The sequence below is a fragment of the Sinohyriopsis cumingii genome, chromosome 17 (assembly GCF_028554795.1).
Source record: "Sinohyriopsis cumingii isolate HCF-2022 chromosome 17, ASM2855479v2, whole genome shotgun sequence".
NCBI classification, from domain to species: Eukaryota; Metazoa; Mollusca; class Bivalvia; order Unionida; family Unionidae; genus Sinohyriopsis; species Sinohyriopsis cumingii.
This window is the reverse complement of record NC_142977.1, coordinates 48,511,768-48,536,104: the sequence shown is the minus strand read 5'-3', so window position 1 is coordinate 48,536,104 and position 24,337 is coordinate 48,511,768. Positions and strand designations below refer to the sequence as shown.

Below are 24,337 nucleotides of genomic sequence, written 5' to 3'. Positions count from 1 at the left end.
AGTTACCTCCCATTATGTACAAGCATTTCTTACATGGTAAAAATAGATTGACCCGGAAGTAGTATGTTTCAAATTTACTGCCCATGATGACAGGGGGTCGTTACAAAGAAAATCAAGGGATGGGGTTCTAACCTGTAACAATATAATATGTTAATATTGTTACAGGTTAGAACCCACATCTGTTGATTTTCTTTGTAACGAGCCGTTGTGCCCGTGATTATTATTATGAGAGATCACAACTGCCCGGGAACCAGGATGTGGAGTGAATAATCTGCCAATGTCGCCAAAAAGCACCATACATAATTACATATATACTATTTATTATGATATCTAAGAAGTTTTCAATAATGCTAATTAGTAATGTACATGTACTGTTTAAGGTACAAAACTGTTTTGCATACTTCATAACTTATTTATCTAATAGTGCAAATAATAGGAGACAGAAGACAGTTAGAAAGAATTAATTTGTCAAAATAAGTTAAATATCAAGATTAGTTTAATGGACGTTTGAAAATTTAGTATTAAAGTAAAATTGCCTATTTTTGAGAGAAAAATCCTAATAGTAATACATGTACTTTATTTAAATTAACAGTAATGTAGAGGATGCTGATTTATTTATGAAATATACCATAAACGTGTGTTTCATGTTCATTACTCCAAAGTAAAATATCCAAGAACCACCTCAGAAAATCAGTAATGACATATTCATGTAAAACACAAAACACAATTCTAAAAAAGTGTTGGAGATGCAGTTATCAGCTGTGAGTCACATAGCTAACACATGTTGAGTAGCAGACTGGATGCTTGGTATGGTAGGAATTGTATTTGCCTTGTCAGAATAGTTGGTAAAGATTGTAAAAGGACTTCCTGGTTGGAAAAAAGTGAATTTGAGAAATGTATTATTTTTTTCATCGTATGTGTCCTTGTTTCACTTCATTAATAATAATGATATGACTTTTGACAAATCTTTTTGTCTGCGTGACTCAATGCTGATATGTGTAAAACAAATGTCGAGGCTGCGACAGATGTGTCCTCTGTAGAAATGGGTGTTTATTAAACTAGGTCAAAATTAGGTAGTGTAAAAATAGGAAATGGAACAATACACAATATGGAAAACGCTCGCTTTGGAAGACATTGGGCGGACATACAGACACATCAAGATGTACTTAATAAGATTCATACACATATTATATACTGTTGTATAGCTGTCCTTGTATGCTTCAGATTTATACTAATAACATTGAAGTTTGTGGTACCGAGGCAAACGGCAATGGTTGATGCACGTATCAAGGATATAAAGATCGTTAAATTCACAACCGATACAGAGTCAAAAATACCAAAAATTTCATATTGCATTTTCTTACATTTCTACTATCACAGATCGATTTAGACTGATGCGAAACCTATCAATTTATATCAAATTTGTCAAAATCGGGGTTTATTTACTATTGTTATGAGTTATTCACCTGTATGGAAAACGATCGTATAGGAAGACATTAGGCGAAATGACAGACAAAGGAAGACATACTTAATAAGATACATACACATACTATTTACAGTTGTACGGCTTTAATTATATGCTTTAGCTATATAGCAATAGCATCGAAATATGTAGTACGATCGCAAAACGGCAATGGTAGATTCACGTAGCAAGGATATGAAGATCGGTAAAGTCGCACCCGATATTCAGTAAAAAGAACAAAACCTTCTATTTTGCATTTTCACACATGTCTATTGGCACCGATCGATTTAGTATGATTAGAAACATATCAATTAAAATCAAATTTTTCATCTGATATCAAATGTGTCAAAACCTTGTTTTTGCGATTGTTATGACTTATTCGCCCATATGAAAAACTTTCGTATAGATCGGATCTAGGCGCACGGACAGACAAATAAAGACGTGCTTATTAAAATATATACACACATTTTATAATATTGTATAGTTTTAATTCTATACTTCAGATCTCTAATATTAGCATCGAAGTATGTGCTACAATCACAAAACGGGAAGGGTGTATTAAAGTAGCAAGGATATGAAGACCGGTAAAGTCGCACCCGATATTCCGTAAAAAGTGGAACTTTTTTATTTTGTATTTTCACACACGTCTATTGGCACAAATCGATGTAGGTAGATGAGAACCTATATATTAATATGAAATTTGTCAAAAGCTGTGTTTGTTTACTATTGGTATAAATTATTCACCTATATGGAAACCGTTCGGATAGGAAGGCATCGGGTGCACAAACAGACATATGAAACCGTACTTAATAATATACATACACATATTATTTAATGTTGTACATCTTTAGTTATATCATTCAAATCTATAGTATTAGTATCCAAGTATGTGATACTATGGCTAAACGGGAAGGGTAGATGCACATATCAAGGATATGAAGATCGGTAAAGTCGCAAGCCATAATGAGTCATAAATACCAACTTTTTTATTATTAATTTTCTCGACTTTTTTGGGGGACAGATCGATTTAAACTGATGAGAAACCTATACATTGATATTATATATGTCGAAATATATGGTTGTTTAAGATTGGTACAACTAATTTACCTATATGGAAAATGTTTGTGTTGGAAGGCATTTGGCGCACGGAAAGCCAAATGAAGACGTACTTAATAATATATGTAAACATGTTATATGCTGTTGTTTAGCTTAAATTTTATGCTTGAAATCAGTAGTATTAGCATCGAAGTATGTTGTAACCCCCCTCCCCTTAGTACGCTACTGCAAGCAGACTTTGTCAAATGCTAAGAGACACTAACTTGCTGGAAAATTATAATTTTAATAATTTTGTGGACTCGTATATTATAACCTTATAATGCGCCTTCATTTTCCATCAGGTAGGTCTCCAGGTCGAGTTGTCATGAAAAACAGGAACCAGTATCGTACATTCTTTTCTAAGCGACTTCTCCGATGGTGCAATGTGTCTATAGAGCGTCCGCCTCGGATGCGAGTGGTCGCGTATTCAAACCCCGGCCGAATCATACTAAAGACATAAAAAATGGTACTAGCAGCTGCCACTTTTGGTGCCGATCATTAAGAGGTTAGTGTTCGGATTAGCCGGCCTGTTGTCAGGATAGTGTGACTGGGTGGGACAAGTTTGTCTTGTGTCCGCTAAAATGCAAAAGCCTACTGAACCAAGTCGAACAGGATACGTATTATACAACTTATTTTCGACGTTTCAGCGCCCCCCCCCCCCCTTAAATGCGTACATTTATTATCAGCATACCTCCATACGCAAGCCTATGCATTTGGGTTACCCCCCTCCACCCTCTATGCGTACATACTAAATGGACGGCCCCTAACCATTCATGAGATGGTATTGATTCAAATTTATGAGTGCGATTGTGATGTACGCATTGTCCTACACAAACACGGGATGGTATTATTCAACCGTACATGTCCACAAAACTATATATATTTATAGATATATGTATACAACCATGGTACAACAATTAGGTATCTAATTACATAATGACAGTGTAGTGGTTAGCAAATTTGAGAAATATACTTTTTTATTCAGACACCATGCCAAAAGGAAAGAACTAACTTACAGTTTACTCTAAACTAAATTAAATTTACTATTTTTGTTTCCAGCATGGTCAGAATATGTTTAAATGTTTCATATTATGAAACAATTTGCATTATGGCTAAGTATATCTTAGAAGGAAATAAGATGTTCTTACGAACTCTTATTTTGTTGGTGTATTGGTTACCTCTCAACATATGAACCATTCTTTGCCATCTCACGATTATAATCCGTATGTACTTATGTGTTGTCTCATTTGTAGTATTAATTTTTAAATGTATACTTTGCTTGTAAAATGATCCCACTTTATATAAATGTACAAACACCGCAATCGTGATGTGCTTACAGGAATACATTCTTCTGAGTTCTACTGAAGTCAATTATTCAGTATAATTTGTAAAACGATATGGACTGATTGATAAAAGTGACTGTTTTCTTTACTTTGGTTTGTCGCAATATTTTTCTAACACAATACTAATATACACTGGTCACACATGACGCCCCAAAGAAGCAGTTGTAGTTAATTCTTTTTTCCCTGTAGTAATGGGATTTTTACAATATATGGCAGTGGCAGATGTACGTCGATTATCAGACAATGGTCGGCTTTTGCATTATTCACTTATTTCCCTACTGCGAGTGCGGACTGATTGACCGTTAAGCAAAATCTCAGTTAATCTCTGCGATTTATGTGTTATCATTTTGATGCAACGTACGATATTGTCCCCAGTGTTTATTTAATTCCATCATCGTTTAACAAAACTTCTTTTCTTATCCACTCTAAATCAACTTTTGTTGACCAAAGACAATACATTTTATAAGCAAGGCAGAACGCAAAATCACATTGCCCATTCACGAGTACAATGAAAATATATAAACAAAAATAGTTAATAAAATTCCAAAGTATGTATAATATTGTAATATATTTTGGAGTATGCGCATTTATTTACAGCTCTCCATTTTAAGGATTCATTATATACTCTCTTGAATATGGGAAGTCGGTGCTGGGATTATAGTCTTTAGACCGAAATAATTAGCCAGTTACTAGGGGCAAACGTTACGGAGTGAAGTGTAAGTGAGTTTCAAGATGACATGGTTTACTTTTGGTGAATTCAGGTCAGAGCCGCATGAGTGTCCCTGTCACTCAGTAGTCCCTATTCAAATCTAGTTGCGTGAATTGATCGTGTGACTCCAGGTGCAGTATTTATGACTGGAGATTGGTAAATTATACAATGGAATCAACAGGAAAGGACTGTTCCGCCTTCGGCAGGCGCCATTTATTGTTGCTATGGTGGTAAATATATTACAAAGTTACAGGCGTAATTAAGCAAAAAAATCATGATTTAAATGGCCTAAGGTGGCGTAGTAAAAACGGTTCCCTGTATTAGGTTGTTGAGTTGTATAGTTTCACGGCGTGAAATACTGGTGGTAAGTTACGGAAAGTTAACGAAGAGAAGCTTTGCAGTTGTGACCTTGACATTCAATTGGGAAATTGGGATTTGTGGTCATGTATTAATTAGAGTAACATTATTGATAGAATGGACGCGTTGGACTTTCCAGTTTGCAGAAGTAGTTGTACAGGATTCCTTTGAATCAGGGGAAACTTATGACTCGTAGCGGGATTCGCGCAAGGGCTTGACATCGCTCGGTCAAGAAACCCCTTTGGTTGATACAATATTTTTTGCGTGAGCATAATGCAAATATGTATACTGGCTTGCACTGTTTTCAGCTATGATGTACGATGTTGAGATCTCAGTCGGTCAGAATATTCTTTAACAATGGTATATTTTATCCTAACACGTCTTTCAATACGGTTCCATTTCAATAGGGTACCATTTACCCCTTGCAATAAAGTATATCAGTTGGAGGTTGAGGATGAACTAATCGATATTGAATTTCTCTAAGTACTGTTTGGTCAATGTTCGGATCTCATTATCTTGTTATTGCAAAAAATATATATTGGTTATAATCAATTACACCTTTAGTTTTATGATTATTTAGACATTCTATTTAAATCCAGCATGGTATTAGTTAATATTTCGACGATATTATTATATGTGACCAGTACGTTTGAACAGGTATGATTATAAACAGTAAATATAGGCATTTAAACTGTAGGATAAAAAATTCTACTGAAAAATGTTTCATCAGCATAAAAAAATAAGGATTGTCAAATCCGAGACTAGACAACATTTTATAGTACCTATATTTGCTCTTTTCAGGCCAAGTTCTCACATAATGGCTTGTTTTAGTAGATGTTTGCATTCACTTGCTTGTTTTTGTGTGGGGTTTTTTGTGCTCCCACACAAAATGCGCATGCGCGGAATTTAATTTCCGTTGCCATGACGAATAAAAGTTACCGGCCATGCACCAACATTTTTCTTTTTGCATCAGATTTGCATAACATGATTAAAAGTAGTTATACTTGAACAAAAAGAACCAAAAAAAAAAACTATCAAGTGTACAGAAAAAATAATTTAATTTCTCGAAATAAAAGTATACATCACTGTTACTTAGCTACGATTTTCCACCTATAGAGGACGCCAGCAGGAAATGACGTACATTTATCCCCACAAGACGAAGTACTGGGGTGGGTGGGGGGTGAGGGGCACCAGACAGATCCCCCCCACTTTTCCAAAAAATTATGGTGTTTTATGTGTATTTATTCCCCCCCCCATGTGTTGTATGTTTTATATTATGCAAAAGAATTTAGGTAAAAAACATTTAATTCTAATTTTTAACGGGGTATTTTTTTTTAAACTTAGTTTTATCTATAGGGTTGTTTTTCCGAGTAGGTTTCCATCTTTCCATCACCTGACTTGAAATCCCTTCCCTATACTCTTGATTGACCTTGGCTAGAGGTCGCCTATATCCCGTGTGTGCTATATGTATATATGCTATAGTTTGTGTATGCTATATTTTGCTTCCATGTTGGGTTTTCCTACATTTTTTTTTTCCCAAATCTCCCCAGTAATCTTAGGACCTTATAATCGGATCAAGAAAAGGTTTATTTTTATTCATTTAATATATTTTGGAATTTTGGCGAAGTAACGGTGTATTATAATTTAATTAAGAAAAAAAAACCTTAATGTGTTCTGTGTGCAAATATATTGTGTCATTATTCACATATTGAATTTGTAAATTGAAATCCGCTGTACTCGAGTTGGAGTCCATACACTTTTTTATTTGCTTGTATTTCTCCCACCTAGAGTTAGGCCGTCTCAAATTATTCATTGGATTTCTGCCAAAATCTCTAAAAATGGTTGTTCTTCCCCCCCCCACACACACACACACAGTGGGGATTTACCGTGCAGTGCGAGAGCTGCACATTTAGAGCGAATAGAATTAGAAGAGAGACTTATTAGATCCTTTGTTTTCGTGTTTGTATGTAAAGTTTCCTATATGGGGTGTTTTCCCCGACTCTTTCATAGCCCCATGACGTCATTATCTCGTACTTTTCCCATATAGTTTCTCTGTCCCAATAATTAAGATTTGTGATAGGTTGCGTAATATAATTAAAGTCTATTTAATTATTTAATTTTAATTTTAATGGATAATAAAAAGAAACTGAAGCTTTTTAGGAAAATTTATAAGAAATTAAAAGGGTGGCGGCTACAGCAGATTCCAATCCGGGGTGGGGGTATGGGGGCAAGGGTTCACTTTGTGGTGGTCCCCTTTAAGGGGAGACTATCCATTGCCCCATCTCCCTCCCCTTCTTTTCACCCTTTGCAGCCCCGTCCCTCCCATTCACAAATCTTCCTAGAAGGTCTTTTTTCTAATTAATTTGAAAGGATTACAAAAAAATTGGCCTATTCATTTTTTTTATGTTTATGACTTGGTCACATGCCATCATGGTTTTAGTTATGTAATCTGTTATTTTTCCTATTAAATTTTTGTTAAAGTTGCCGTCTTGATATAAAATTTGGTTTCTTCTGTATTCTTATTTCTTGGATATCTCCATAATAATTGTATCCTGTCTTGTTTCCTAAACTCGCACTGTGCTATCGCATGATATTTTGTGGAGTTCGCACATTTGCACATGAGATATTTTACATGTATGCGTATCATTCTCCTTCGGAGTGCCACTTTACCAGTCAGCCATATGTCGTGTAGATATTTGAATATCAAGCTTTGTATTTTTGGAGAGCCGATGTTGGTCCAGTACCTCCAAGGTCTGTCCCAATTAACCGAGATATTTCCTCCTCTACTTTATTTTTAATTTTAGAGGTTAAGTTTTCCCTTATCCAATTATATGTTTCCTTAGTTTCAATTCCCCAAAGTTCCTCATTTGCCCTATATTTACATAAAAGTTCCTTTATACTTCTAAAGGTCCTTGGTTTTTCTAGTCTTTTTACCAGTTTATTATTTTTGTAGATGTCACTTATGTTTTTCATGCTAAAACCAAACCCGTAAATGTATAAAGCTTCCTAAGGGGTTTTGGGTTGGATATTTACTTCTTTTACATTATAAATGAAATACTAGAGAGGAGGCCTAACTCGAATTGGGAGAAACACAAATAAATAAAGAAAGTGCGGACCCTGACTCGAATACAACCTGCCTCATTTTGAAAATAGACTTTAATGTGAGAAACGCCACACCATAGTCACTCACATAAAACAATAGGTTTTATTTTAATTTCAACTGGTAGTATACCGTTCATCTCGCCGGAATTCTAAATTGAAATTAATTCAAAAGCAACTAAATTTATACCAGGACAAACAAATAAATTTGAAAAGTCCATAGAAAAATATATATTAAGACAACAGGGACAAATTTGACATAGTATTGCTGTCCCTATACACAGACTATGTAGCATACACACACCATAGCATTGATACACATAGCATACACGGAACATAGGAAATCCTTGGCAAAGATCACTAAAAATCAAGGATATGAAATCTGAAAATGGGAATAAGACCCATGTTTCAGACTACTACCCTTTAGAAAACACTGGGACTAATTATAAACTAAACGTTTGATCAAAATTCCTTTTTTAAAACTTTAAACAAGCACACACATCTTGGGGTATACAAGAGTACATGAAAACACTTTATTTTTGTGGTGGGGGGTGCATCTGTCTGGTGCGTCCCCCCCCCAAAAAAAAATAAATAAATAAATAATAATACTTTCGTAACCCATACTAGCGAAAGATTATCATTTGCAGTCACATTGTATGTTCTTTAAAATAATGATTTTTTTTTTATTTGCGAGATATCGTCGTATAGTTAACCTGGATACAATACAATCTTGGTCCGTTTGCACCTTGTAACTTAACATGCGTGAATGGCAGGCGCCTTCAAGCAATCTGGTGATATTTTCGTTTCTTTTGCGATATTTTTTTTTATTTGACATTAGCGATACACACACAGTAAGGATGCATACGCATGCCGGCATCCGCTACATTTACGGAGTTCGTTGATATATTTTGTTCTCTAAATTTCGCATGATGAAAAAAGAAGGAATACATTATAACAATGCAAGGTTAGTTTCTTTTATTTTATTTTCAATCAAGTGTTTGTTTATTGTACCGTGCCGGGGTGGGGTGGGGGGTGGGGGCACAAATTCAACACAAAATTAGTTCCTTTCTTATCTGCATGGAATAATGGAGCAAATATGATTGACGATATTGACTAGTAATAACAAGCTTTCAATTTACACACACGAAGACAACTTGAAAAATAGAAACAAACAATAAAATTAACTGGTAACTTCGCACTTGTTCAAGGTTTTGTAGTTACAATGGGGGGGGGATTTTCTTTGCTATTCTTTGGTTAGGCATGACTATTTCGCAGAAATACAAACAAATCTTTTGAGATGAGCATAAAAGACAATTTCTTTTCCTCCATACATTTACGATGCTCTCAAAGGACCCACATATTTAGGTAAAATTATGACCGTTACCAGGCGTTACTGAGTTGAAAAGATGCCGAGTAAACTTACGAATTACGCCACGTACAATGTATAAACAACACTTGGCAACTTTTAATGATAAAAGTTGGTGTTTTTATTTATTTACTTATTTATTTAGTTATCAGAACTCTTTCAGAATAACAATGTAATTGCCGATTATACAGCTCGCCTTTAAGAAGATTTTCGTAGTTTCCAACTGCCATGCATAAAATAAGTTTATGCCAAAGTGATCGTGACCTGCATAATGTTGGCCATTGTCACAGGGCATAACATTCATAAAACAATAAAGAGCATTCCTTTTTGTTCTATCAAAGCAGCGGAACCATAATGAGTTGATAAAACACAAGGATATTTGTTGTTGTTTTGCAAACCATTGCTAATAAAATCAGCTTCAGAAACTATTATTATTGTCCGCCCTAGAGGAAAGATTTTACAAGGTGGAAATCACTGACTGTCAGTATCCCTGGAATGACAACCAGTATGACAACTCTAACTAGTTTGTGCATCAGTAAATAATCTTGAGTAGCCACTGCACCTGAAATGCATGCAGTCCATTCATCGAATACCTCCTATTCATTTATTGTATAATACACATTTTACTTACTAAGAACACCCTATCACAGTATAAATGTTTAGTCATAAATCGGGAAAGTTTACAACTGGATATGCATATTTATTTCTATTTTAACCGTACTGTCATAAAAGTACTTCTGTGGAGGCTAGTGTGTATATGTCATGATGAAAGGTTATGTCATCAATAGTTTTCTTTCTTTGCTCTTTACAAAAAATCAAAATAATAAGACTTTCGTTCATCTTTTGTTAGATTTCATATTTTCTTGAGAAATTTTTTTAAAATGTATCTGGAAAGTAAACATAAAAAAATACGATAATTTAAAAAATGAAATTTGGGTCTCCATCTAAAGAATTTATATATTCTTAGTTACTACTCAGTAATTTTTAATTATTCATAAATGATTGTAAGAGAAATTAGTTTTACAATGTAAAAGTGCGAGTTTGCTCCGTTTACAGAAGGGTTTACTTGCTTTTCTCTTTGTATAATTCTCCCAGCTTTAAACTGCAGAGACAGAACATTACATAAGACAGCGAATTTCAGTCTTAACCTAAAGCTCGATGCTGGAGAAGAGGTCACTAAATTACCGTTTCCATAGTTACACACTGATCAGATAGAGCAGTCTCCCGCAGGTATCATTCCCTATAGATGAATTAGAGGCCAAGTAAACTGCCTTCATTTCATGAGCTATACTAGTGTAGTATAGATGAAATAAGTTTTAAATTGCAAAAGTTGTCTCTTTTGTAACAAAGTTGTCTCTTTTGTAACAAAGTTGTCTCTTTTGTAACCAAAGTGCAAATCAATAAAGGAATATAATGACATGTAAAATTACATGAACAACAATGAAGGATCTTTTACGAGAGTCGCAAAAGATTGAAACTATTTAATGAATTTCATAAATTTCATTTTAAATAATCTTAAATGTAAGATTATGTTATGTGTATCACATGACAGAAATGATATTCAATAAAAAGCATAAAAATAGGTTACATAATTGACTTTAAATTACATTCGTCATTACACCTTCAATTCATATGTCGTCGTGCCGGCATTTGCTGAGTTATTGGGTGTTATTAAACGTATCATATAGTTACGTATGATACTGGAAAATATCATATGGGTATATTAATCTTAAGAGGAGCCACATTGGCTCAGTGGTTTGCGTCTCAGACCTGCGACCGAAAGGATGCAGGTTCAACCCCTGCCATCGGATCAAATCCTCGACCTTATTGGAAAATGATGAGATAACAAGTACATTCTACAAAGACATGGAACCTATTACTTCCACTGAAACGTACGAAATGATCATCTAAATTTGCAAAAAGTGATCAGGAGAAGTGCGATCTGTTGAACTCGCAAGTTTGATATGTTACACGTTTAAAAAATTATGATAAACAGTTACCGCATTTTGAAGTTAGAAATCAAACTTTTATTTCTGCCATCATTATATATAAACAAGAAATTATTGATGTAATAACTAGTCTTGACCTAAACAAAACCGCTGGAACCAATCCAATAAGTAATAAACTTGTACAAGTATAGTTGAAGAAATGTATGTTCCATTGCAAATACTTTTAAATAAATCACTCCCAGCCAGCGTGTTCCTAACATAGTGCAAGCTAGCGTATGACATACCGATGTATAAGAAAGGAGATAAAACACTACCGTCTAAATACAGACTAATTGTTGACTTCGGCTAAATTATATACACTATTCATAAGTCCAACCTTAGAATATACTTCTGGAGTCTGGGATAATTGCTCTAATGAAGATTCGGAAAGATCAGAATAAAGGGGGGAAAATCAGATGGAAGATGCACGGATCGTTCCAGATCTATACCCATTAATTCTTCTAGATAGTCTCTTTATGCGGAAACTCTTTGGTTTGCACAACGAAGGAAAAGGAAGAGATTATGCATTATGTATTCGATTATAAATACTCAAGTACCTAACTATTTAAGCGAACTTCTTCCACAAAGGAGATATGAGGCATCTAATTATCGTCTACGTTACTCTCAAAGTATCACACCAATCTCTACCAAACTTTATATTTTCACACGACCTTTTACCATATACGATTCGTCTTTAGAACTCTCTCCCTGATGCTATCCGAAATCCTCCAAATCTTTCTATTTTTAAGAAACGTTTCTCTAATTTAACTAACGGGTCATCACACAAGCAGAAAGACATCTTATTGTAGCTGGGTAGTCACGTCACTTTTCAATGATAAATCTAGACTTAACCAAGAAGTGTGTTGAAAGGTAGAGCGAAAGAGCTGGGATCTTTGGCATTAGGTAAGGGGCAATAGACAAAGTGCTCAACTTCTTCATTATCATAAGCACATGCACACGTGAAAGAGTTAACTAAATTCACCATGTAAAGGTCGGAATTCAGGAGACTACCTGCTTATCTAAGTTTAGTATGTAGGATATTAAGATGACATTTGTCAGTAGCATAATTTTAGCGTGATGACCCGTTAGTTGAATTAGAAAAACGTTTCTTAAAAACAGAAAGATTTGGAGGATGAGAAACCTATAAATTGATATCAAATGTGTTAACATCGGTGGTTCTTTACAATTGGCATGACTTATTTGATTATATACAAACCATCAAAAAACGGCAAGGGTAGAAGCGGGTGGCAAAGATATGAAGATCGGTAAGTCTCAAGCAATACCGAGACAAAAAAGGCAACTTTCAAGGTAGCATTTTCACACATTTATATTGACACGGGTCGTTTTAGACTAATGAGAAACCAATAAATGGATATCAAATATGTCCAAATCTTTGGGGTTTTTTTTACGATTAACATGACATATTTAGCCTTATAGAAAACGATCATGTTGCAAGGATATAGGCGCACGGACAGAGAAATGAAGATGTACTTAAGATACATACACATAACTTTTACTGTTTTATTGCTTAAGTATATGCTTCATATCATTAGTATCAGCATCGAGATATGTGATACCATCGCAAAACATCAATGGTAGAGGCACGTAACAAGAATATAAGATTGGTAATAGTAAAGTCGCAAAGGATAATGGGTAAAATATATTAACTTTTCTAGGTTGCATTTTCACACATTTCTGTAGGCATAGATCAATTTAGACTGATGAGAAACCTATCAAATAATACCAGATTTGTCAAAATCTTTGTGTGCTTACGATTGGTATGACTTATTCGACTCTAAGATAAACGTTCGTGTTGTAAAGATCTAGGAGCACTAACATTCAAATGATTATCATCGAACTATATGGTACCATCTCAAAGCGGCAAGGGTAGAGGCACGTAGGTAGAATATGATGATCCGTTGATGATCCGTAATATCGCAAGCGACACCGAGTAAAAAATATCAACTTTTTTACTTGCATTTTCACACATTTATATATTTCACAGAGCAATTTAGATTGATGAGAAACTTATCAATTGATATCAAATTCGTCTAAATCGCGTTTTTAAAAAAATTACTAATGTTGTAACTTATTTGCTTATATGGACAACGCACATTGAGAAAGACATTGAGCTGACATACAGACACATAAAGATGTACTTTATAAGATGCATACACATATTATATACTGTTGTATAGCTTTCCCTATATGCTTCAAATCTATACTATTAACATTGAAGTAGGTGGTACCGTGGCAAACGGCAATGGTTGATGGACGTATCAAGGATATGAAGATGGTTAAAGTCGCAACCGATACCGAGCCAAAAATACAAACTTTTTTATTTTGCATTTTCGCACATTTATGTTGGCACAAATCGATTTAGACTGATGAGAAAATATCAACTGATATCAGATTTGTCTAAATCCGGGTTTATTTACTATTGTTATGACTTATTCACCTATATGGAAAACGATCGTATAGGAAGAGAGGGCGAAAGGACAGACAAATGAAGACGTACTTAATAAGATACATGCACATATTATTTACTGTTGTACAGCTGTAATTACATGCTTCAAATATATAGTATTAGCAACGAAATATGTGGTACGATCGCAAAACGGCAATGGTAGATTCACGTACCAAGGATATGAAGATCGGTAATGTCGCATCCAATATTCAGTAAAAAGAACAAAACGATTGATTTTGCATTTTCACACATGTCTATTGGCAGATCGACTTAGTCTCATGAGAAACCTATCAATTGATATCAAACTTGTCAACATCGCTGGTTGTTTGCGATTGCTATGACTTATTCGCCTATATGGAAAACGTTCGGATAGGAAGGCACTGTGCGCACGGAGAGACAAATGAAGACTTACTTAATAAGAAACATACACACATATTATTTACTGTTGTACAGCTTTCATTATATGCTTCAAATCTATAGTATTATCATCCAAGCATGCGCTATCATCGCAAAACGGGAAGGGTGGAAGCACGTAGCAAGGACACGAAGACAGGCAAAGTCGAAATCGATATCGAATAAACATATACCAATTTTTTAGTTTGCAATTTTACACATTTCAATTGGCAAATATCGATTTAGACTGATGGACAAAATATTAATTGATATTAAATTTTTCACCATCCGTGGTTGTTTATGATCGGCAGGACTTATTCGCCCATATGGACAATGTATCGTTCGGATCTTGGCGCACGGACAGACACATGAAGACGTACTTAATAAGATACACATAATATTTACTGTTGTATTGCTTTAATTATATGCTTCAAATCATTGGTATAAACATCGAAGTATGCGATGCCTTCGCAAAAGATCAAGGATAGAGGTACGTATCCAGTTTATGAAGATTGGTAACGTCGCAAAGGATACGGGGTAAAATATACCTACTTTTCTAGGTTGCATTTTCACACATTTCTATAGGCATAAGATCGATTTAGACTGATGAGAAACCTATCAATTAATATCAAATTTGTCAAAATCTTTGTTTGCTTACGATTGGTATGACTTATTCGCCTCTGAGGTAAACGTTCGTGTTGTAAAATGCTAGGCGCACAAAACAGACAAATGCTTATCATCGAATTATATGGTACCATCGCAATGCGGCAAGGGTAGAGGGCACGTAGGTAGGATATGATGATCGGTAATGTCGCAAGTGACACCGAGTGAAAAATATCAACCTTTTTACTTTGCATTTTCACACATTTATATTGGCACAGATCCATTTGGACTAAAGAGAAACCTATCAATTGATATCAAATTTGTCAACATCGGTGGTTGTTTATGATTGGTATGACTTTTTTGCCTATATGAAAAATACTCTTTGAGGAAGGCATTGGGCTCACGGACAGACACATGAAGACTTACTTAATAAGATGGATACACGTATTATATACTGTTGTATAGCTTTCCTTATATGCTTCAAATTTATAGTATTAGCGTTGAAGTATGTGGTACCGTGGCAAACGGCAATAGTAGAGCAAGTATCAAGGATATAGATCGGCAAGGTCTAAATCGAAACTGAGTAAAAAATACCAACTTTTTTATTTTGCATTTTCACACATTTCTATGGCACAAATCGATTTAGACTGATGCGAAACCTATCAATTGATATCAGATTTGTCAACATCGGAGTTTTAAAACTATTATTATGACTTATTTGCCTGTATGGAAAAAGTTCTTTGAGAAAGACATTGGGCGGACATACAGACACATAAAGATGCACTTTATAAGATGCATACACATATTATATATTGTTGTATAGCTTTCCTTATATGTTTGAGATCTATAATATTAAAATTGAAATATGTGGTACCGTGGCAAACTGCAATGGCAGAGACACGTATCAAGGATATGAAGATCGTTAAAGTCGCAACCGATATCGAGTCAAACATACAAACTATTTTATTTTACATTTTCACACATTTCTGTTGGCACAGATCGATTTAGACTGATGAGAAACCTATCAATTGATATCAAATTTCTCTAAATCGGGGTTTATTTACTATTGTAATGACTTATTCACCTGTTTGTTAAACGATCGTATAGAAGACATTAGGAGAAAAGTCAGACAAATGAAGACGTACTTAATAAGATTCACGCACATAATATTTACTGATGTACAGCTTTATTTATATTCTTCAAATTTATAGTATTAGCATCGAAATATGTGGTACAATCGCAAAACGGCAATGGTAGTTTCACGTAGCAAAGGATATGAAGATCGGTAATTTTGCACGCGATATTCAGTAAAAAGAACAGTCTTTTTTATTTTGCTTTTTCACACATGTCTGTTGGCAGAGATCGACTTAGTCTCATGAGAAACGTATCAATTGATATCAAACTTGTCAACATCGCTGGTTGTTTGCGATTGGTATGACTTATTCACCTATATGGAAAATATTTGGTTAGGAAGGCACTAAACACAAGGACGTACAAATCAAGACGTACTTCATAAGATGCATACACACATATTATTTACCGTTGTGCAGCTTTTATTATATGTTTCAGATTTATAGAATTAGCATCGTAAAAATGTTATACGATCGCAAAACGGGAATGGCAGATGGACGTAGCAAGGAATCGATGATCGGTAACGTTGCAAGCGATACTGAGTGAAAAATATTAACTTTTCTATTTTGCATTTTCACCCATTTATATTGGCACAGATCTATTTAGACTCATGAAAAACTTGTCAACTGATATCAAACGTGTTAAAATCGTTCTTTGTTTGCGATTGGTATGACTTATTCGCCCATATGGAAAACGTTCGTATAGGTCAGATGTAGGCACACGGAAAGGCAGATAAAGACGTGCTTAATAAGATACATACACATATTTTATAATTATGTACAGCTTTAATTCTATGCTTCAGATCTATAGTATTAGCATGGAAGTATGTGCGACCATCGCAGAACGGGAACGCTGTATGAACGTAGCAAGGATATGAAGATCAGTAAAGTCGAACCCAATATTCAGTAAAAAGTACACTTTTTTGTATTTTGCATGTTAACACATGTCTATCGGCACAGATAGAGTTAGACTGATGAGAAACCTATATAATAATATGAAATTTGTCAAAATTGGTGTTTGTTTACTATTGGTATAACTTATTCGTTTATATCGAAACCGTTCGTATAGGAAGGCATTGGGCGCACGAACATATATATGAAGACTTACTTAATAAGATACATACACATATTATTTACTGTTATACAGCTTTAAGTATATGCTTCAAATCTATAGTATTAGCATCCAATTATGTGCTACCATCCTAAACGGCAAGGATGGAAGCATCAAGGATACGAAGATCGGTAAAGTCGCAAGCGACAATGAGTCACAAATAGCAACTTTTTATTATTCATTTTCGCCATATTTTTTTATTGTGTGTGTGTGTGTGTGTGTGTGTGTGTGGCATAGATCGATTTAAACTGATGAGAAACCTATAAATTGATATCAAATATGTCGAAATCGGTGGTCGTTTACGATTGGTACAACTTATTTACCTATGTGGAACATGTTCGTGTAGGAAGGCATTTGGCGCACGGTAAGACAAATGAAGACGTACTTAATAAAATATATTAACATGTTATGCTGTTGTTTAGCTTTAATTTTATGCTTGAAATCAGTAGTGTCAGCATCGAAGTATGTTGTAAACTCCCCCTCCCCTTAGTACGCTACTGCAAGCACACTTTGTCAAATTCTAACAGGCACTAACTTTCTTGAAAATTATAATTATCAAAAAAATTCTGGATTCGTATATTATAACCTTATAATGCGCCTTCATTTTCCCTCAGGTAGGTCTCCAGGTCGAGTTGTCAAGAACAACAGGAACCAATATCGTACATTCTTTGTTAAGCGATCGCTCCGGTGGTGCAGTGTCTCTACAGAGCGTCCGCCTTGGATGCGAGAGGTCGCGGATTTAAACCCCGGCCGAATCATACTAAAGACTTGTAAAAATGGTACTAGCAGCTGCCTCATTTGGCGCCCATCATTAAGAGGTTAGTGTTCGGATTGGTCGGACAGGTGTCAGGATAATGGGATTGGGTGGAACAAAATGCTGTATGTTTGTGGCATGATGCCACATTGCTACACATCATTATAAACTGTCACAATGCAGACATGGTAGCGATATGATTGCATTTTTTTAAAGCTACGTAAAAAATTACACACACACACACTTTACTAGGGTATTTGCTATTTAAAGAGATGGAATCTTGTTCATATTTCAACCGCTTTTTATTAATGATCATAGCTGTGACCAACATATACGATAATAATAATCCCGATGATGATGATGATGGTTGCTGTTCATGATTTGTGTTATTACTACTGCTCCATGGTTTTATTATATATCGAACTTGAAAACAGAAGCACTACCAGCAATAAAGTAACTTTGAAAACAAATCGCACTTAGTCAATATAAATAATATTGACATCAAAATGAACGTCAAATGCTCTTGTGCAAATGTATCGAAATGAACTATCACAAGCCGGGTTTTTATTTTATTTTTATAATTTTTTTTTTTTTTTTTTTTTTTAATTTACATTTCTAAACCGAAATAAGTAGTACTTCAAGGCTCTGTCTATGGTATAAATATGTTCATGTACACTTTTCCATTGTAACTTTAAGTGTATAGACTGCAAATACGATGAAGCACAAATCGAGGACGTCGAGTGGTAACATTGGAACAATATTACTACTTCGGTCCAGAAGGATAGCGACCTATATATATATTCCTGCCCACTACCATGTAGGATGTATCAAACTGTATATTACTCAAGCGCTCTTTGTCGAGCGTGCTGGTGTGTGTGTAAATATAATAACTTTAACTGAAATATATACAATTAAATTATATTTAAAAGTGATGCGGCACCTGGGAGTAAAGCAAAAATGGAAGAAACAAACTTCCGGATCGCTACTATCAACAGCAAGGGGATATACAAAGCGAAAGCAGACAAAATAGCCAAAGAAACAAACTTTGAGATAATAATGATACAAGAAACACACTATGGAATTAAGCCAGAATTCAAAATTTTAGTAGAAGACAAACTTAACGCAATAAAGATATGCAACAATTTTACAAACAATGATATTAGAGTGGGTTGCAACAATAATATTTTTTAATAAAACAGGCAGTAAGCTAGTAAAGGTTTGAGGTGGGGGAATTTTTTAAGGGACGGTTGCTACATGTTAAAATGTTGAATTGCCATATTATAAATGTGTACATGCCAGCTAATAAAAATAAGAAACTAATTTTAAAGAAAACTTACATACCTACCTACAACAATATTCGATGGAAAATCTAATCATAGGGGAAGATTTCAACTGGGTAGGGGACGAAATTGACAGAACGGCTGACCTAACAAGTGACAAAATATACCGAACTGAAATGGTAAATTTATTAAATAAACACAATTTACATGACATTCATAGAAAACTGAACATTTTAAGAAGAGAATTTACCTTTAACTATAAATAAAACCAGTCTAGCAGGTTTTATAAATTTTACGGGAATTTTTATGATCCATTAATATATATTAATGCTGCAATAACCAACCAAAAACTATCAGACCATTTCATGTTCACTATTGACCTAAAAATGAAAAAAAAAAAAATAATAGAAAAATATGGGCCAAATAATAAAATAAAACAAGAAATTGAAACCTTCAAAAATGAAGAAAATATTAATATAATAATTGATTGGGATGTTTTTGAAAAACATAATGAAAAGAATATATATTCAGTACTCAAATAGAGGGCGGAAAAACAGAAAAAAGACAAACACGAACTCAAATTTGAACTAAGCAAAACAACAAACGACGATGGAGAAAAAAAACGATTGACAGACAAAATTATAATCGTTGAAGAAGACGAAAATCAGGGGAGAATAATAAGGGCGGGAAAATTTATAGAGATCTACAACGAGGCAAAAAACATATATAAGCGAGAAGAATTTAGAAAAGGGGGTGATACAATTTTAAACAAAATCAAAATAAACATTGTAACCCATACTGTAAAAGAAGATATCCTAAATAATATTTCCCAATATTATAAAGAACTATACACCACACAGAACATATACTTCAGCACATTCGACAGCTACTTAAAAAATGTCGACTGTGAGATGACATCAACAGAACATAGAGACCAATGTGATGACGTCATCTCAGATGAAGAAATCACAAAAAGTATATCTACACTCACAACAATCGCCAGGGAACGATGGACTCACCGTGGAATTCTATCAAAAGTTCCACGGTGAACTGACCCCGATCTTAAACGCTTTGTATAACAATATATTTTTAAGTAAAAATAAAATGACCAAATCTATGAGGGAGGGAGTTATCACACTTATATACAAAGGGAAAGGGGATAGAGACGAGATTAAAAACTGGAGGCCCATATCACTTTTAAACACGGACTATAAGATTTTAAGTAGTATTTTAACAAATAGAGTAACGGATAGGATAAACAAAATAATTATTGTAAATCAAACTTGTGGGGGAGGGATATACAAAACAAAATTTTAAACATTAAAACTATAATTAACTACATAAATGAAACATGTATGATGAGTGTTATGGTACTCTTCGACCAGGAGAAAGCTTTCGACCGATTTAAACAAAACTATATAAAGAATGTTTTTAAAAAATTTGATTTCAGACCCAGTTTCTGAAATGGACCAAAATCCTACAAACTGGGATAATTTCATGTGTACAATTAAACGGGAAATGCACGAAATAATTTGAAATAAAACGATCAGTGAGACAAGGATGTCCACTATCAATGCTACAATACGTAATGGCAATAGAAATCCTAAGTCACACGATAAGAAACAACCCAGAAATACAAGCAGGGGCGTATTAACCATTAGGCAGACTAAGCACTTGCTTAGGGCACCAGGGCCAAAGGAGGCACCACAAAGTTGAGAAAAGGGTGAAAAGAAAAAAAAAGCGAATGAAGATTTGTAAAAACAAATTGATAAAACTAGTGCCAATTGATCATAATGTTCTGTTTCTTGATCATGGTACACCCTAGGGTTATCTTCCCAGGTGTACGTTGAAAGGAGGGGGTCACCAAGATTTGTCAGTGCTTAGGGCACCAGTGAGCCTTAATCCGCCCCTGAATGCAAGGCATACAAATACCAAACCTAAAAAAGAATAAAAAATGCTCTAACATGCATATGATTGCACCAACTTTATAAGAGAGGGGAAATGCTATATGCATCTAGTAGAAGAATTTGAAAAATTTGGTAAAGCGTCGGGTTCCAAAATAAACCACAACAAGCACGAAATCTTAAAAATAGTTAACTGGAGGGGCAACCACCCTGGATTGCCCCCCCCCCCCCCAACACACACACACACACCTACTGAGAGACACGGTAAAGGCTCTAAGGGTTTACTTTGGTAAAAAAGAAAAGAAGCTGTAGAAAACTATGAACATATTATCAACAAAATAAGAGAAAATATGAAAATCTGGCCATGACGCCATTACGTATCATGGAGCGGGCCCAAGTGGCCAAGACTTATTTATACTCAAATATTAACTACATAATTAAATACATATATATGGATAATACTATTTTAAACAAAACAGACAAGGAAATAATAGATTATATATGGAATCATAAAATGCATTATGTAAAAAAAGAGACATTATATAGGGCCAAAAGTAAAGGGGGCTTGGGGTTGCCGAGCCCCCTACTACTATAATTAACTAACATAATCAATAGATTAAAAAATTGCAATCAGACCCGGCTACAGCGTGGGAAGCACTGTACATCTACTGGTTCGGCTTCACCTTGAGAAACCGACCAGAGATATACAAAAATAACAAATTAATATAAAAAATTGAAGTGCCACGCAAATTTAAATATATAAGAGAACTAATTTTAAAATATAGAGACAAAACAGATTTATGGAAAATAGAAATAAGTAAAAGTGACGCTTGGATTAGAGAGGAGGTAACCAAAAATATAAAATGTAGATTAGAGCAGGACAACTGGGGGATAAATTGGACAAATTACTTGGAAAAATTGGTGAAAATAAGATCTGTCAAACACAAAGTATAATTTTTTAAATACCTGCACAACACCTGGCTAACAGACGAAGAAACAATCAAACGTCGTATGCTCAGGATAATGCCGAAATGCCCTTTATGTAAAACAGCGAACTTCACCAAACTACATACGATTGCCCAATGTGAAAAAACTAAACATAATAGGATAAAGTTAATAATGGAAATTTGCAAAAAAATATAAGTATAACAAAAATAACATTTTATTCATAGATGTAGACTACGAAAACAAAATCGTTCTAAAAATGTATAGACTATATAGTAACTACGATGATATCCTGTGAACAGGTGATAAAGATTTTTAAATAGGATACGCCGTAAAAATAAGAATATTAACCACAATACGAACTCAGTACGTCTTACGACGAACAGATACTTACCGTCAGGCTGATATAACGCAATTTATGTTGGAATTGGGGGAGAGAGGAATAGGTATGACAGACCGAAGGGTCGCGTAGCGCAATTGCGAGCTGATGCCATACCCATACCCCCTCCTCGCACCCCACAAGAGCCACATTTTAAAGAAAATTTCAAATTATATTTCAAATATTTCAAAGAAACCCATATAACTTTTTTTTTAAAAGAGAAAAGAGAAGAAAGGAAGAAAGAAAACAATAAAAGAATTTTGTAATTTATTTTTTTTTTCTTTCTATGAAAAAAAATTCTAAAGACATATATAGTAAGGGATACAGGGAAAATATAAGGGGGAAGTAAATAGCGATGACATCATGGGGCTAAGTCACATGGCGCTAAGCGAAGTGGACAGGCCCATCAAAAGTCTTTGAAAACACGCCATGTAGAACATAAACAGACAAAACAGAGACACAAATACATACTGTATAACACTTAGTTTAAAACCCTACTAACTTCTTCTATATCTTAAAATCCATACAGCTCCCGCACTGCATGGTTGACCACTGCACAATAATGTGGTCTCATACATACGTTTGGATCTTTCAATAAAGCATAATCAGATAAACTAAATGAAGGAAGCCTAACGCGACCCAGGAGAAACACATAAAGAATAAAGAAGCGTGAACCTTGGATCGAGCGTAACCTACCTATCAACATCTTTAAAACCTATTATGAGGAACGATCATATTATCACTCGAATAATAAAATGAGAAATTATTTTTTTTTTAAACAAAATCTAAATAGTACACCATTCCATCGTCAAAATTAGAAAACCATAAAACAAATTAAAAGATACAATATAACATCATAAAGGAAGAAATACAACTGGGAAAGATAGTTGATCTATACTTGCTGTCTCAAACATAAAGAAAATATAGCATACATACAATATAGCACCATTACATATAGCAAACACTGAGACCTAGGCGACATATAGCAAAGGTCACAAAATATTTCAAGGGAAGGAACTTCGAGCAAGGTGAGGGAAACCAGACTCGGACGAACAACCCTTTAGATAACACTATGGAAACATAAATACCCCATCAAAATATCTACAAACTAAATTTTTTTATATAAAATTTTGTTTTAAATAAAACATACAACACACCTGAGGGGGAAAGACACAAACATAAAATACTTTTTAATTTTTTGGAAATGGGGGGGGGGCATATTTCCGGCGCCCCCCCCCCAAAAAAAAGTGTGTTTGTGTGTGCGTGTGTGTGTTACTATACCCATTACATTACTTGCAAAATATATATGGTGCTGACATTTTCGGCAAGAGGGAGACATACCGATATTCTGCATATAATTATTTTAATGTTTGTCAGAGCGAGAGTATTGGGGCCTGATCTGTTCAATATATTTCTCAGCTGATATAGCGGGTATAATAGAGCCCCCCCCCCCCCCGCCGAGTTCGCCACAGAGCGCTTGTGTAATATACGGTTTAATACAAAATACATGATCGTGGGCAGGAATATACAAATTTTGGTCGATATACATGATCGTTGTTATCTATTCAAACGAGGGCCATGAAATACATTAGCAAATCCCTACAGTATTTAAGGCAGGCGATTACGAATTATTTAAACCACATTCTTCATCTGTCACAGATTTTATAATCATTTTGAAGTGGCTGCTTTATCTCGAGGAAAACGAGCGGTAAGTGTTATATAAAACAAAATCTTAATAGCAATTTGATCACTTTTGCGTCATTTTACAGTAAGAATAGTAACAAATAGAGGATAATTTCTTTTCCTACGTTAGGCCTAATACCTGGTATGTTTCTTAGTGTGATACACACACAAAAACCAAAACAACACCAACAACATTTTAAAAAACCCACAAAAACGAGTGGCGCGCCGAAGCCACGGGCTAAAATGTTTTTTTAAATATTTATTTATAG

At 34.6% G+C, this 24,337-nt stretch overlaps 1 protein-coding gene across 1 annotated transcript in view; it reads right to left on the bottom strand.

Moving 5' to 3' along the window:
- Positions 1-24,337, bottom strand: part of LOC149778569 (uncharacterized) — an 81,706-nt gene that overhangs the window by 13,436 nt on the left and 43,933 nt on the right. The gene's annotated exons all lie outside the window — the stretch shown is intronic.